This window comes from Canis lupus, chromosome 5, assembly GCF_011100685.1.
Source record: "Canis lupus familiaris isolate Mischka breed German Shepherd chromosome 5, alternate assembly UU_Cfam_GSD_1.0, whole genome shotgun sequence".
Lineage (NCBI taxonomy): Eukaryota > Metazoa > Chordata > Mammalia > Carnivora > Canidae > Canis > Canis lupus.
The window spans coordinates 12,371,503-12,388,463 of NC_049226.1; the positions used below are offsets into that span (position 1 = coordinate 12,371,503).

General features: G+C 41.6%; 1 protein-coding gene across 9 annotated transcripts in view; it reads right to left on the minus strand.

Annotated features, from left to right (window-relative positions):
* LOC106558787 overlaps positions 1-16,961 on the minus strand; it is a 181,464-nt gene that overhangs the window by 108,720 nt on the left and 55,783 nt on the right. The window lies entirely within an intron of this gene.

Genomic DNA, 16,961 nt, shown 5'->3' on the forward strand with positions numbered 1-16,961 from the left:
TATAGAACTTCCAGTATAATGTTGAAAAAGAGTGGTGAGAAGGACATCCTGGCCTTGTACCTGATCTTAGTAGGAAAGCTTCAAGTTTTTCACCATTATCTGTGATATTAGCTGTAGATTTCTTGTAGATTGTCTTAGTAAGTGGAGTTGTTTGTAAAGAAAGTTAAGTGCAGAATTCTAGATTTTTAGATGTTTTTGTCAAAATAGTTATAACTGTCTCATCCCCATGTAATCAATAGAAATCTTTTAAAATAATTATCTTTATTGAGTCTTTTGAAAATATTTCAACTTTGTTTCAACTGTGTTTTCAAATAAAGAACACTTTCTCGCATTCATAGTCCATTGCCTTACACAATACCAAATTAGATTTTATAATTATAATTCTGAGTATAACTGGAATAAACAGATTTAGGAATGAATTCAACTGACTCAGTGAACACAAAATTTTTCTGAACAGAATTTCATAGTCTTACTAGAAAGTAGCCTACTAGTTATGAATACTCACTGTGCTATTAGCATCAGTGAGAATGTCTTACAGAGGGAAGGAGGAACATTCATTAACCCAACAAGTCAATTAACCATAGGCATGTTAAAAGAGCTCTTACTATGCACAATAATATTAATATTGATAAATTTCTTTATACCTTATAACATGCCATCCCATGCATTACCAGGCATACACATAGATTACTCATGGGAAATCTTTTTTCAAATGTCTGCCAAATATAATAAACTATACTCAAACTAAATCATGCATAGTTGTTTTTATACTTATTTCTCAACCTATGTATTTCACTTAATTTTATTAGGATTGGAGTGTCTAAAACTTTGATCTTTCTGCAATTTCCTGGCATCTTTCCCATTTCAAAAATTGAGACAATTTAAGGTTTCTAGTAAATATAAGGAAAGGAGAAGAACTGGAATGGCAAAAAAAAAAAAGAGTGATATTGTTTTTTTTTTTTTTATTGGTGTTCAATTTACTAACATACGGAATAATACCCAGTGCCCGTCACCCATTCACTCCCACCCCCCGCCCTCCTCCCCTTCTACCACCCCTAGTTCGTTTCCCAGAGTTAGCAGTCTTTACGTTCTGTCTCCCTTTCTGATATTTCCCACACATTTCTTCTCCCTTCCCTTATTTTCCCTTTCACTATTATTTATATTCCCCAAATGAATGAGAACATATAATGTTTGTCCTTCTCCGACTGACTTACTTCACTCAGCATAATACCCTCCAGTTCCATCCACGTTGAAGCAAATGGTGGGTATTTGTCATTTCTAATAGCTGAGTAATATTCCATTGTATACATAAACCACATCTTCTTTATCCATTCATCTTTCGTTGGACACCGAGGCTCCTTCCACAGTTTGGCTATAGTGGCCATTGCTGCTAGAAACATCGGGGTGCAGGTAAAAGAGTGATATTGTATTAAGAATTAAGATATGTATAAGGAATTATGTATTTAATTTCTTAAAATCAGGGAAGACTTCATGGGAGTGAGCTCTTTGTATTAAACTTTGAGTAAAATAAAGGTTATGATTTCAATAACTATGGGGAAGGTGGAAGGGAAAGGCAGTTTCTTGAGAGTGAATGGTATAAACAGCATATAGGAAAGTATAGCATGTGTTTTGAAGTATAGAGTTTTGCAAGGTCGATGAGGAAAGAAAACTCAGAGAGATGGTTTAAAATCATTCTATAGAGCACAACTCCAGTAGTTTAGAAGGGAAATAGTGAGAACCAAAAAGGCTCATTTCTGAGAGACAGATGAGTAACTGTCTCCAGAAGCCACTGATGTGGATTATATTGGGTTTAGATTTTCTGAAGCAAACTGAGAAAGATTTATCTTTTCTGAGCCTGGTGGTTTTAAGTTTTTGAAACCAAAGCCTCAGAATCATCAGGCAGATGGGCCCACCCATGGAAAGGCGTGAAGTCTCTAGCCAGGTCATTTATTCTGGTCATGTTTGGGGCATAAGACAATTGTTTGGGATGAAAACCAGGGATTCTACAGCAAATGAAATATAATATAGATATTATTGTTAAGGAAAGTTTGTTGTTACAGTGATCAAGCTTTCCAATAATTAAAGGGGTGATCAAGTGGTGCTATTTGGGGTTGCTTTGATATAATTTCTCCATGGACTGTGTAGATGAAATATCCTTCTCTTCATAGGATATTTTAGAATTTGGTTTACTATAAAATATGAGCTCTAAAGTTAATAAACAGGGTGGCATTTGGTGCCAAGGATTAAATATTTACTGGTAAAATATACAGTGATGAAAAGGATTTTCAAACAGGCAATAAATCATATGGTCTGAGCTCTATATTAAATATTATTTTTACCAGGGAAAAAATAAAACGTAGACCAAAGGAAAAAGTTAACCCATTGTTGTGGTGCCCTGGGGCTGAACTTCTGAGGATCATCAGATATTCCTTTAAAAACTATGTAGATGGTAGAGATTTGGTTGAATACTTAAAAGATTCATTTATTTAGTGAAGTAAAGAATGCTAACACCCTTCCCTCAGCCATGGTTGATTCTTTCTTTCCACAGGCCTGTCCCATCTAACCTTTCCTATTCCATTCATCTTGTCTACCTGTGGGAATCCTATTGCACAATGGTAAAGAACATATGCCCTATGACTAATCTGTCTAGGTTCAAATTCTGACTGCCAATTCCTAGTTATGTTACTGAAAATCTCTGTTATTCAATTTACTCATCTACAAAATGAGTAGATAAACGTACCACACCATATGTTTCTATACAGATTAAATGAGTATATATAGAGAAACAGATACACAGACATAAGTGCATATATCTGTGTGTGTGTGTGTAGAGTAGAACACAGCCTAGAAAATAACACATTCTCCCTATTATTGTCCTTTATCCTCCTTTTTAATTATCCAAATATCAGCTGTCTTTCAAAGCCCAGTTTAATTCTTCAATGAGCTACCTTTCATCAATGCAAATCTTCCCTAATTGTGCACAGCCTCTTAGGCATCTACCTCTCTGTTTTAATATCTCGTAGTTTATTATGAAGTATTTCAAATTAATTCATGATTTTCCTAATACATCAACCTCCTAGAGAGAAAGACAGGGGCCAACTTTTTTAAAAGATTTTTTAAAAGTTTATTTTTAGAGAGAGAGAGAGAGAAAGAGCAGGGTGGGACAGAAGGAGAGGGAGAGAAAGAATCTCAAGCAGATTCCATGCTCAGTGTGGAGCCAGACACAGGGCTCCATCTCACTACCCTGAGATCATGACCTGAGCCAAAATCAAGAGTCAGATACTTAACCTGCTGAACCACCCAGCCACCCTGACAGGAGCTAAATTTTTTTAAATCTCTTTCAGCCTATTTCTTGACTGGATTATTTGTTTTTTGGGGTGTTGAGTTTGGTAAGTTCTTTATATAGATCTTAGATACTAGCCCTTTATCTGATTTGTCATTTGCAAATATCCTCTACCATTCTATAGGGTGCCTTTTAGTTTTATTGACAGTTTCCTTCACTGTGCAGAAGCTTTTTATCTTAATGAAGTCCCAATAATTCATTTTTTCTTTTGTTTCCCTTGCCTTTGGAGATGTGTCTAGCAAGAAGTTGCTGTGGTTGAGGTCAAAGAGGTTGCTGCCTGTATTCTCCTCTTGGATTTTTATGGATTCCTGTCTCACAGTTAGGTCTTTCATCCATTTTGAGTTTATCTTTGTGTATGGTGTAAGAAAATGGTCCAGTTTCATTCTTCTGCATGTGGCTGTCCAATTTTCATAGGATCATTTATTGAAGAGATCATCATTTTTTCCATTGGATATTCTTTCCTGCTTTGTTGAAGATTAGTTGGTCATAGAGTTGAGGGTCCATTTCTGGGTTCTTTATTCTGTTCTATTGATCTATGAGTCTGTTTTTGTGCCCATGAAAAGACATTTCTCAAAAAAAAAAAAACATGCAAATGGCCAACAGACACATGAAAAATGCTCCACATCACTTCACATCAGGGAAATACAAATCAAATCCACAATGAGATACCACTTTACACCAGTCAGAATGGCTAAAATTAACAAGACAGGAAACAACAAATGTTGGCAAGGATGCCAAGAAAGGGGAACCCTCTTACACTGTTGATGGGAATGTAAGCTGGTACAGCTACTCTGGAAAATATGGAGGTTTCTCAAGATTTTAAAAATAAAGCTACCCTATGACCCAGCAATTGCACTACTAGGTATTTACCTCAAAGATACAAATGTAGTGATCTGAAAGGGCACCTGCACCCCAATTTTCATAGCATCAATGTCCACATTGTGGACAAACTGTGGAAAGAGCCAAGACGTCCATCATCAGACAAATGGATAAAGAGAATATTACTGAGCCATCAGAAAGGATGAATACTTACCATTTGCATGGATGAGGATGGAACTGGAGGGTATTATGCTGAGCAAAATAAGTCAATCAGAGAAAGACAATAATAGTATAGTTTCATTCATATGTGAATATAGGAAACAGCACAGATGATCACAGGGGAAGAGAGGGAAAACTGAATAGAAAGTCATCAGAGAGTGAGAAAAACCATGAGATACTCTTAACTATAGGAAACAAACTGATGGAAAAAAGGTGGGTGGGAGGATGGGGTAATTGGGTGATGAGCATTAAGGAGGGCACGTGGTGTAGTGAGTATTGGGGGTTATACACAACTGATAAACTGTTGAACACGACATCTGAGGCTAATGATATACTACTATATGTTGGCTAATTGAATTTAAATTTTAAAAATTTAAGAAAATTAAGATACAAAAAAAAATCCCTTTCAACTGAATATGCCTCTAGAAAAGGATACTATCAATGGTGTATGCCCACAAATTTTGCATTTATGGAGAGCCTCATATGTGCATTCTGCTGAAAACTGAACATAGCTCCTTGTCCTCCAACTTGGATAGTTAGGGAGGTGGGTGCAAATGTTACAGCATGTTCCCTGTGTGTTGGCTAATGCTTGGTCTGCATAATTCTGCTCTTGATAAACTGTTATTTAAGATGGATGGCTAAATGGATGGATCGACATGAGACCTGAGGGCGGGGGGAGTCCTGCTGAACAAAAGAGAACAGTTTGCCTCTGGAAATGATTTACCATGCAAAGCAGAAGTAACTTTTGAAAGATATCTGCTTCATATTATCTGTAAGGCATAGGGAAAGACTAGAAAGAATGCATCGAGAGGAAAATCCAAAAGGTAAGATGCTGATGGGGACTACTGAGTCAAGGAAATTACTGGGGTAGAGAATTAGAGGGGTGGAGAGTGTGGGAAACTGAGAGAGAGAAACTGATAGTGCATTTTAATTCTATTTCCTTTAAACTCAGCATTCATGGAGAGCGGCTAAGTGATTTTCTGCAGTCCAAGACTTATGTTCCTAATTAGACTCATTTATGTAGTAACATTAACAATGCTTTGCCTGGGTAAATAGAAATAATAAGAATGACTGAGGTTTACATCCTCCTCCATTTGCTTTGTCATTGTGAAGACAAGAAATCCCACTCAACAGAATCTCAAGATCATAGGTCATTAGCAAGAACATTTTTGGCACACCCCTGCTTCCAGATGGGGAGGCCTTCTGGTAAATCGCATCCAAAAGTTAACTTTCCTTTTAGGTCTCCAGAGACAGAGATTCTGGCCTTACAACCAGGCTCTGCTTACAGAACTACTCTGCCCCCCATATTTCTACCTGAAATCCTATGTTCTGCGAAGAGCTTTTCCCAATTAGGGAAAGCAAGATACAGACAGGTGACAAGATCTCTTCTAAAAATCACTGAGAGGTAAGTCATGAGACCTGAATTTTAGTTCTATACTTTTCTATTCATTTGTCCAGAGATTCTGTCCAAATCATCAAACTTCTGAGACCTGGTTTTCAGACCCTGAAAAGAATAAACATGGGCTTTCTCTTCAAAAACAAAAGTGGGAACCACTCGCCATTCATCAGAACTTTATAAATCATAAAGCACTTTTGGCATACGTATTACTTCTTCTAAAGTTGATAGATTTGAATGTTAAATAGCTAACAGATAAGTTTCTAACTTAACAGCAGAAGTTTAAGTGAGGACAGAAAGTATGCAAATATGCTAGTTTGCTTCCCTATCCAGCACCACTTCCCATCACCCCATACAAAGCCCCTTGCCAATTAAACTTCTATAGATGTTCAAACTTCTAACTTGTTTCAGAGTTTCCTGGAGTCTTTGTTGCATCCTGCATGCACATCTACCTGTTTCTGTTTGACCTTATCAATACACATTCCAAACAGTTCTCCCCCAGAGGGAATAGCCCGTGGTCCCTAATGGCAACTGAAGTCTCCAGAACCCACGACTGAAGGCATTGACTACAATGATGGTGAAGACGGTGACATTATGCTGAAGATGGTAATGGAAAATGATGGAATCCTACCATGTATTTCCAACGGGAGGTAGCTCTAAAGCTGCCTTCGTGACCTGAGTTTCCAAATCCTCCATGAGGTTCCACTTAAACACACAACAGATGCACACAAAGCCTCAGCAATTGCCAAATTATATTATTTTAACTAGCAAACCAAATCTGAAAGCCGTAGGCAAAAGTTTTTACAAAGCACATCGGGGAAATGCCAGCTTAGATGATGGTAGAAGTTTTGATTAGGAGTTTGCCCACATCTTAAATAAATAAATAGTGACCTCCTTACCACCCAGAATGATTTTTCCTTGAATGGAATTATTACTCAATGGAAAGACAAACACTGAAATTCAAAGCAGAAGTTTTCTATACATTGATATTAAACCATAAGAAATGAACCAAGAAAATGAAGAGGTAGAGGAAGCAGCTCCTCATTGCTGGCTGCTGCTTTTTGGTTTCCACACCCACAATTCCTTCACCGTATTTTACATGCTCTTCTATGAGCCTGGGGGGGACCCCCTACCATCCATCACTTTGCCTCCTGGCAAATTCCTCATCAACCTTTAAGTATTTCCTTCTCTGCCTAGCTATTCTAGCTCCCCCATCACTACCCTTCTGTCATGGTCTGTGGCTCTGATTCTATCCCTGCTCATCTCAGGAGCAAGAGCCATGGAGTCAAAATCTCAGGCTTCAAATTCAGGTACTACTTCCTGGCCAGGTTATTTAACCTCATAGTTCACCCAGAAATTGGGATAATAATACCTGCTTCCTTGGGGTATAGTAAAGAATGGGCTATTTTGTTTCTGACAAAATAACAAAGCAATGAGTTTTTTGCTTTCACCAGATTAAAAATATTCTCTATTCAGGTATATTTTGTTTATATTGTGTTATATTTTGCTCTGTATTTGGGTATCTCTAACACCTAACATGATATCTAGTACAACGTGGGCATTTAAAGTATTATTTTCCTTTTTTAAAAAAAGATTTCATTTATTTATTTTAGAGAGAGAGAGACAGTATGAGCAGGAGGGGCAGAGAGAGGGGGGCAGAGAGAGAATCTCAAGAAGACTCCGTGCTGAGCGTGGAGCCTGACGTGGACCTCGATCCCAGGACCTTGAGATCATGACCTGAGCTGAAACCAAGAGTCAGATGCTTAATCAACTACGCCATCTGAGGACCCCTTAAAAAGTATCCTTTCCCCATTTAACAAGTGAATAATTATGTACAGTGCTTCACACTTCAGGAAGAATTTTAGCATATGTCATCTCTGGCATTTTTGGTAACCCTCAGAGAGAGGCAAGGCAGGCTTAGGCCTCCTTCTTGGGAGAAAGACCCTTCTTTGTCTTTATGTGCAGTTGCCTTCTGAGTTCAGGGATGATCAGAAGATCAGATTGGGTCAAATAAATTACTTCCGGTAATGTGTTTGGAAGAAACCACTAAGGTGCAGAAAAAAGATAGAGCTCTTTCTGTCAGTGATAACATTGCTGGAAAACTTGACCAACTTCTAATACCAAAATTCTGGAAGCTTCTCACATCCAGTTCTTCCTTATCTTGTATTTCAATTCTTTCTAAATAACTTTCTTGAGTCCTATGATATAGTAGGTAGAGCACCAAGTTCTTGAGCTGTCTCTGCCATCAATACCTGTGAATAAACTCTTCATCTCTCTTAAAACGAGTTTCAGTGTCTACTGAATGGGAACAATACCTCCTGTTCTTCTTACCTCCATCATTGCCAAAGGTAAAAATGAGATGATCTCTGCAATGAGGTCTTATTAACTACGAAGCAGATATAAACCAGTAGTATTCCCCACATTCCAGGCAGTGGATCAGTTCCCTTTGTGTAAAAGATAAAACCTTGTGTCGGACCCAGCTCACTTCCATGTGGCAACTCCCACTTAAGTACCAACTCTCTCTCACTCTTTCTAGGTTCTCGACTCATGTTCTGAACCTTTTTGCTTTGACCCACCTCACAGTCTACTTCCTGACCAACTTGATGATCTCCTCGGCACCTCAGCCCTAAACATATTTCTTATCTGTAGTCTGAAATTCTGCACCACATAGCTGACATTTGATAGTATTTCTCTAGCGCATTACCTTTGAATGCTGAGAGTGACAAGAACTTTGGCTTTTCTGGGCACTTCTAAGTGGCAAGGGTGGCCCTACAGACCCAACCCATAGGCCCAGCCACAGAGTCAAATGAGGAGCTCTTCCTTTGACCCCTGCCTTTCTATTCTCCTTGCTCAGAACCTGTCTTTAAAAGCATTTCTCTTACCCAATGATAAGTCTCAATGACAAAGTCCAAAGTTGATTCTTGTTGGGAGGGGTTATTAGCTTTCTATAGCTATATTATTTTTTATATTTACAATGAGAGAATTCTTGTGAGGTCAAATCACTGGCCAGTGTTTCCAGAACTCAAGCCACTCTTTTTGTGCAGAAAAACTGAATGGAGAGAAATAAGCATAGATACCTTTCTCATCTACAGGACAAATATGTCCCTGGCAAATGGGAGAGGCTTCTCTTCACCCCAACCCCATGTTCTTTCAGAGCCCCCGTTTGCTTCAAGGGTCTGGCCCGTTTCTGCTGGAGCACACCAAAAGCACCTTCTAGATCTTGAGGGACAATCCACAAATCTGAGGGAGCGAGGGGTGAAGTCGTTTTAAGAGGGTAAAGTCACAGTACTCTAATCTGCTAAGAAGTTAGGAGAAGGGCTCGGGGTAACGTGCTCTGTTTCTCAGGTAACTTGGTTCTATATGTTCCAGATCGGTTCTGATGGATCAGAGAAATGAGAAAGGCAGTCGAAGCCCTGGACGAGTGAACACAGAAGCAACTCCTCCATGCTGACAAGCCTTCCCACATGCGGCCTCAGGGCCTGTGAGCCAGAGTTCACTTCTCCAAGGATCCAGTTACAGTACCAGCCCTCCAGCTGTCTGCAGCTGTGTGCCTTCCAGCTCCTCACAGCTGGCTTTTCAAATAGAAATGGCCTCTCTCTCTCTCAGACAGTTTACCAGAAGAGATTGTTTCGGATGTGCAATGTGTTAAAATATGATTCTAAAAGCAGCTATTAAACCAAATGAATTGCAACGTTCCATATAAAGTGTGCTCGGCCCAATTCATCACACACAGTAGGTACTCAGTGAGTGGCATATTTTCCCTTCATTTCCTCATCCCTTCTATTTTTTATTCTTGCTGAGATGCGCCACACTTGGAAACACCGTGAAAGCATTTTCCAAGGGGGAAGGGAGCTCGAGACTTTTCATCACACATGCTCATTTGTACTTTGTGAGGTGTATACACCTGTGGGTGTGTGAGTTTGCAGAGGAAACCACCTTGGAGCACAAAAGCATGCACCATGCACCTATGTGTGTGTGCACACACAAAGCAGGCCTCAGAGCTTTTCCCGACTATCGGTTGGATGTATTCTAAACTCGAAGTTCAAGACCCTGGGGGAGAAGAAAAGGTTTAAGGGACTTTTCCTCATGAAAACAGCCTGAGAGTTGAGTTGCAAGCTTTTATGAGGTAGATTGGGTCGGGTTCAAAATAAGAACCCAATGAGAAATAAGTCATGGTGCAAACCATAGCGTGAGCTGCAGTCCACTTTCACTTAGATCAGAAACCTGCTTTTCTTGGGTTCTTATTGACATGACATTTCAACTACTGACTTCTTGTTGCTTTGATTGCGAAGCTCATATGGTCAGGGTGGTCTCACGGCATAAATCAGGGTCCGTTGTTGAAAATGTTTTAAATGCTCTAAACTTTCAACTTGCCCGTGTTTTGAAGGTTAAGTTCACATCCATGCTAGGCTGTTTAATTCATAATTCCAGCAGACTGTGCTAAGAAATTCTGCACTCTGTATTTATGTTGGTTCTTTCTACTCCTTTCCCCTGTTTGCTTATCCTCCTGGGACCTCCAACTATGGTTCATGTGCTTCCTCTTTCTCTCGCTCTCTCTCTCTTCCTCCCTCCTTCACTCCCTTTCTTCTCTTCCACCTTCCTGCCTCTCTCTCCTCTTTTTCTCTATTTCCTGAGCCCTGGCTTCTGTCTCATGACACAGCCTCCCTTTTGCCAGATTACGTAAATATCAGGCAGCCTGTTCTCTGGCCCTCTGTGAAGCACCTTCTCCAAACTGTGTTTTCCCTTAGATTTAACTCTTCAAAAGTAGCCGGGCTCAGGGGGACTGGGAGACCCAGGCACCCGGGAAGAGAGAGAGGAAAGCTCTTGTTCAGCAATGTCACAGCATCACCTCCCCCTTCCCACCCGCAACAATCAATCTCACCAAAGCCCTTTGCAAATCTGGAATTATTTTCACGCAGCTGAAGAAGGTTGGGTTGTGGGGTCCTTCTTCCTTCCGGCTTCCTCTGACCCTCTCCCCTTCACACCCCCCCCACCTGTCCTCATCAAGCCCCCCCCCCCACACACACACACCTGTCGTCCTCATGGAGCACAGAAACCTGGGAGCAAAGTCAATTGCAGGAAGGAAACACGATGTAAGAAAGGAGTTGGAAATGTTAAGGGAAAACGAGGGAACATTTTGAAACGTTGGAGTTAGGGACAGAACCCAGAACAAAGTGGTTAATACTCCCCCTGCTTTGCAAACCCTTTGTCTCTGGGAGCCCCCAGGAGCTGGCGGCAGAGCCTGTGAATTCGGTTATCCCCGGTAGAGCCCCAGCCCAGGCGACTCCACCTACATTCCTCCACTGCCCTGGTGAGGAGGGGGAGTCACGTGGGGGGCGGGGGAGCCGGGGGAGGGGGGGCAGGGCAGACCCTGGGGACTGTCCCACATACCATACCTCTCGCACCACAGCGAGGGCTTTAGCCTGTTCATTTTGATGTTTGCCCAAAGTCGCCCAGTTGAAATGCCTGAATTTAATACCACTTCCCTCACCACACACTCAGCCAAATGTCCTTGGCTTTTCACTAGCTCTAACCTCTTGGCACCAAGAGTCTTGATGTTTTGCATTCTCTTTTTTTTTTTTTTTTTTTTTTTTTAGATTTTTAACTCTCAACTTTCTGACTCAAGCTTCCTAAGTCATTTAAATGCCTTACTTCCTGGAAAGAGATCCTTCCTTGCTTCCTTCCTTCCTTCCTTCCTCCTCTCTCCCATCATTTTTGTTTCCTTTCTTTATTTCACCTTCTCTGGGTTGTCGGGGGAGGCCTTGGAAACTCTGCCCAGGGACAGAGCATCCTAGGGATATTTCCAGCATGGCATGGTGGGATGTGCAGAGGCGGCACAGGTGATGGAGGAGACACTCTGCTCAGAGAACAGAATTCTCTTTACCCACCGCTTCCCAATTCCTTCTTGCTATATTTGTCAAAGTGGCTTCAGAAAGCTACAATCTAAACCTTGTCCCCAGGCTTCTCCCAGGCTTTGGCACTGAACAGTCTTCAAGTGTTGCCCTTGAGTAGCAAAATGGGCTTATTGTCAAGTTGTCCCCTTGCGCCCTTATAAATGCCCTTCTGGAGACTTTCTTCCTCTCCTGGCCAGCATCTACAATGGCCAAGTCCCTTAGTTTACTGCCAGCAAGGGCTGGTGTTAGTTTTTAAAAACTTAGATGCTTTTCATACCTTTGTCTCCATTTTTTTAACCATCCTAGATTATTTTCCTGTAGAAAGTCCAGTAGACTTGCCAAAGTTCACAATCTCCGACAAGAGCAGAGCAGCAGGGAACACTTGCCCTTGTACCACACTTGTGTGCACACACAGGCTGTGTCTTGCCGAATCTGGTAGATCAATAGTTGTAAGCGAAGCAGCAAGTATGATTTTATACATACAAGTATTTTTCACAAAACTGACCACTTGTGAAATCACAGAATTGATCGGATAGTTTGAGGGATTTTTCTTTTCTTTTTTCTTTAATTTTGTCATTGTAAAGCCCTAGTTTAATCTTAAACTTTAAGATGATCTTTATGGATCTCTGTGTTTCTTCAGCAAGTTCTTTCATGCACTTTGTCTGCAACCAGTTTGTTACACTGCTTTCATTATGCATATTATCGATAGGGATTCTTATTGTGCTTGAGTACTTTTTATGTATCATGTCATGTGCCAAGGGCTTTATACACAATATCTTATTTAATCTCCCAAACAAACCTATGAAGTGGGTATTATATTTTACAAATATGGAAACTGAGGCCCAGATACGTTATGTTCACTTGCCTAATAGCTATGCCTATTTGCCTGTGTCTTCAAGTACCTGGTTAGAAGTAGAACATTCTGTTCCTTATTCTGTCCATCACATGACACATAAATCACATCAGCCCTGCACACAGCATATCCTGGATTAATATCAGTAAATGTTCACTTATCAAGAGGAAAAATTCAAATTTTTTTAAATTTAAATTTAAAACCAAGGAAAACCAAGAGATAATCAAGGCAAGTTGTATTATGATTCCTTCCAATCTACTGTCTTTAGAGCCCTGTAAACCACTGTCAGACTAGAGCAGAATGGTAGCAGTGAACACATAACATGTTAGCAGTGAACTTTATGGTATCTCACTTCAGATATCAGTGCCCCAGGTGGAGACTATGAACCCATGGCTGTGGAAGTATAAATACAGATATCCACTATCCACTATCAGTTAAAAATGGCTTTCTTGTGGCTCAGATTATGAACCTCTTGGCTCTGTGAGAAAAAAAAAGATACCTGGATGGCTGTGGTGTATCTGCAGGAGCCATGAAGTCAAGCAGACCTTGGGTGTTCACTTTATTCAAGGGTCCAGCACACCAATTCCATGTTAGATAACTTCTTATGCTTAGAAACCTGGATTCTACTGACATTAAGTCTATCTGTATTCTTGAAGTTTCCTTTCCATCTCCTACCTCATTGGTCAGAAGTAAGGTCAGAGAAAATGCAGGGGTAAGCCTATTGTCAATGCTTCAAAGTAGAGTGAAGATCCTGCTATTGTGGTCTCACATTATAGCAGTTTGTTAGAGATTATTAGTGTATTCCTGAGATATGTCTCAGATTTCTGCCATTGGCTCCATTTCTAGCTCAGTCTCAAAAGAAGCCCTACACCTAGTTCTCTAGAGCAGGCCAAGGCACTTGCTACCACCTATGATAACTAATTAATTTGGTATTTTCCCTAGATTGCTCACCACAAGCTGAATAACTCTGATTCCATGTATTGTTAAAGTCTGTTGACTACCACCAGGGTTAAATGCTGAGAGCCAGAAAGGGCAGAAGAAAAAGGGAAGGCCCCTCTGGGAACACTCAGTTACACCAAGAAAGACTTTTCTAAGGAAGTAGTCAACACAGACAGTACCCTTTACTGCAGGAAGTGCCAGGAGACAAAGAGAGAAGAAACAACGTGGTTCTAACAAGAAGCTTTAAGACTAAGATGGTGGCATGAGCATAGAAAGAGGATGCACCGCCATAAAACAAAGACAGAGGACACAAAGAAAACTTGACTTTAAACAAATAACATTGCAAACTACATGCATACGTGCATAAGTTATCTCTCTTCTGTCTACCCATAGATAAAATCAGACCACAAGCTAAGGTAGGAGTCCAGAGACGTAGATGGGCCAAGCAACTGATTCCATCACCTTGCCATCCTTTCCAAGACTCTTCAGTTTGAACACCCCATATTATTTCCCAATAGGGACGAAACTAAGCAAAAGTTACCCTCAAAGAGTTACAATGAATGTCACTGCTCTCTTCCAGTGCATTCTCCCAACAAGGTCTCAACAGTACATGCTGCATTCTCTGACCTCATCTACCCATACTCCAGGGCTTTTTTCCCATATTCACATTTAATCTCACCATCCTTCCGTTCAACTGCTATCTCTTCTGGGCCTTTATGTTCCAGAAAGCTGCCATCTGGGATACAAAGTCATCCAGGCCTACCTGATCGGTTGGTTTCCTTTTAGTCCCAATAGAAGTCTGGGCACTGCCCTCCTCTCTCCTGCTGGTTGGCTTCCCTCCTCGCCCAATCAGTGGTGCAGAGCAAGACATTGTACGCCAGTCTCATAATGGAATCCCCAAGAAAAACTGCAATGGCCTTGAAGAGAAGGCCACACAAAGAAAGAAAGAAATGGGGATCCCTGGGTGGCGCAGCGGTTTGGCGCCTGCCTTTGGCCCAGGGCGCGATCCTGGAGACCCGGGATCGAATCCCACATCGGGCTCCCGGTGCATGGAGCCTGCTTCTCCCTCTGCCTGTGTCTCTGCCTCTCTCTCTCTCTCTCTCTCTCTCTGTGTGTGTGTGACTATCATGAATAAAAATCTTAAAAAAAAAAATTAAAAAAAAAAAAAAAGAAATGGAAACAGGAACTGTGATGCAAACCTACAGAAAAAGGGATAAAAGGGAAGGCTGGGAAAGTTGACCAAGAGAAATCCAAGAGCTCTGAGATAGAGAGTAGAGGGGAGAATAAACATTCTTGCTTCAACAACATGGGTTGATTTTACTTCCACTAAAGCACAAAGAAGACTTGAAAAGACCCAAACTGATTGGGAGTTCAGGTTTTGATTCTTAGCTCTACCGCTCACCAACCCGGTGATCTCAGGGCAGGTGTTGAGCTGTAGGCTCCTATACAATTTTATATATTTGTTTATTTATTTATTCATTCATTCATGAGAGGGAGACACAGAGAGAGAGAGAGAGGCAGAGACACAGGCAGAGGGAGAAGCAGTCTCCATGCAGGAAGCCCGATGTGAGACTCGATCCCAGGACTCCGGGATCACGCTCTGAGCCAAAGGCAGATGCTCAACTGCTGAGCCACCCTGGTGTTCCATTGTAGGCTCCTGTATGGAAGATGGAGATCATCATACCTACCTCGCGGGAATAAGTTGAGGTTGAGATGAGATCATAACATCAGCAGTTCTGTAGCACCTATTATGTGCCAGGCACTGTTAATTAAGTAACTTGCCCAAGGTCACACAGCCAGGAAATAGCAAAGAGGTGATTTGAATCCAGGAGGGCTGGGTCCAGCACAGGTTCTCCTCTCCCATGCCCCTCAAGAGAATGCTCATACACCCCTCAGCCCCCTGCCTGGCACATGATCACAGTGTTGTACATGTCAGCTATCATTTTATCATTATTTTTCTTACACAGGGCATAAGAAAAATCTGGTCGTCACCAGAGATTAGGAGAGGAAAACTGTTCTGGAATGCAGTACCTGGAGATCTGCATCCCAGAATAGTTTTTCTGGGAGGCTCTAGGAAAGACTCACCAAAGAAGTGTGTTGCTTTTCTCTAGAGCTGTGTCTAGCTCACACAGTGTCCCTGGTTCAGCACCATTGTGTCTTCTGTTTTCCAAGACTGATCCAGAGCCTGAAGTCTCAGTGGAGAATTGTAGATTATCCTCACCCTCTCATTTCATAAACGAGTAAATTGAAGGTCGAGTTATAGCATTTTATCACAGAGGCTTTGTAAATTAGCAACAAAGCTGATACATGAACGAAAAGTTCTCTTGATGCCCAGGTAACGTTCTGACTCTTAAATGTGCGGCCAACACATCTACCGGCTTTTCTAGATTTCAAAATCTTTCGCCCACTATCTGCATAAGTGCAGTTCTATCGGGCAAATAAGTGATTTAATTATTGATTTGGAAAATACAGTTATGACAATGATTCATCACATGGAAGGCAGTTGCAGAAAGCTACTCTCTCCATTTGCTTCTAATGGACCTGAGGCGGGTGGGGGTGGTGCTAAATCAAAAGGTTCCCAGTCCTCTTGGTCTGCAGTGGTCCTGAGGTTCGGGGACCTGTTTGCTAAGGCTGAGCCCCAAGAGCTCACGATGAATTAGGTCGTCAAGTGCTCCAGACCAGAGGGGACATGAAACAATGAAATCAGGGACCTCCTTCCACAGCCCCCCAAAAAGATCCTTTGCCTTTAAGGGCTCCTTTTAAAAGCCAGAGTTTTCTCTGATCCTCCTTAATAAAGTGCCCCAGCAGCAGCGCTCCCCTTCCTTATTTGAGATCTGTGCAGTCTCATTAAATTTGATGTGTCGCAGAGGGCTTGGATATGTGAAAGGGAGGCTGTGAGAGCAGGACTGGAGGTTGCCAGCTTCGCTAAGGAAACGTAATTCATTACGGCTTTTCAAAATGGACGCCCCTCTGGCTTCCTGCTCCATTGATTTTTCCCCCTTTGCAAGTAACAAGTGAAGGGCCAGCTCAGCCTGCAGATTTAACCCTTATTAACAGCTGTTTAAATTAGAGATGCGTTTTGATGGAGAGACAGGAGCCTTCGTAGATCCCCACTCAAAGCAAACCCAGAAGAGATGATTAAAGATGAAAGCCTGCAAATGTCTGGAGCGAGGCTGGCAACGTGGCATCCACCTGCATCTGGGGAGGGACCAGCACTGCTATTAAGTAGTTTCTCCAAATAAGGCTCTCCTACTTTTCCCTGATTAAATATTCATGGCCCACTCCTTCCTCCCCACCCTTCAAAGTAGTAATGGAGGAAGGAGTATCTGCTGTCCTACGTGAAGTGATGAATCCTAGGACAAGGGCAGACTGCCAAGGGGTCAGCTCCCATGGAACACTGCTCTCTCTCGGGAAGACCCATCTAGAACAACCAGGATGACCCTCCAGGCCGGAGGCTTCCCTGAGATCTTACAGACAAAATACAGACTGCTTTGGTGC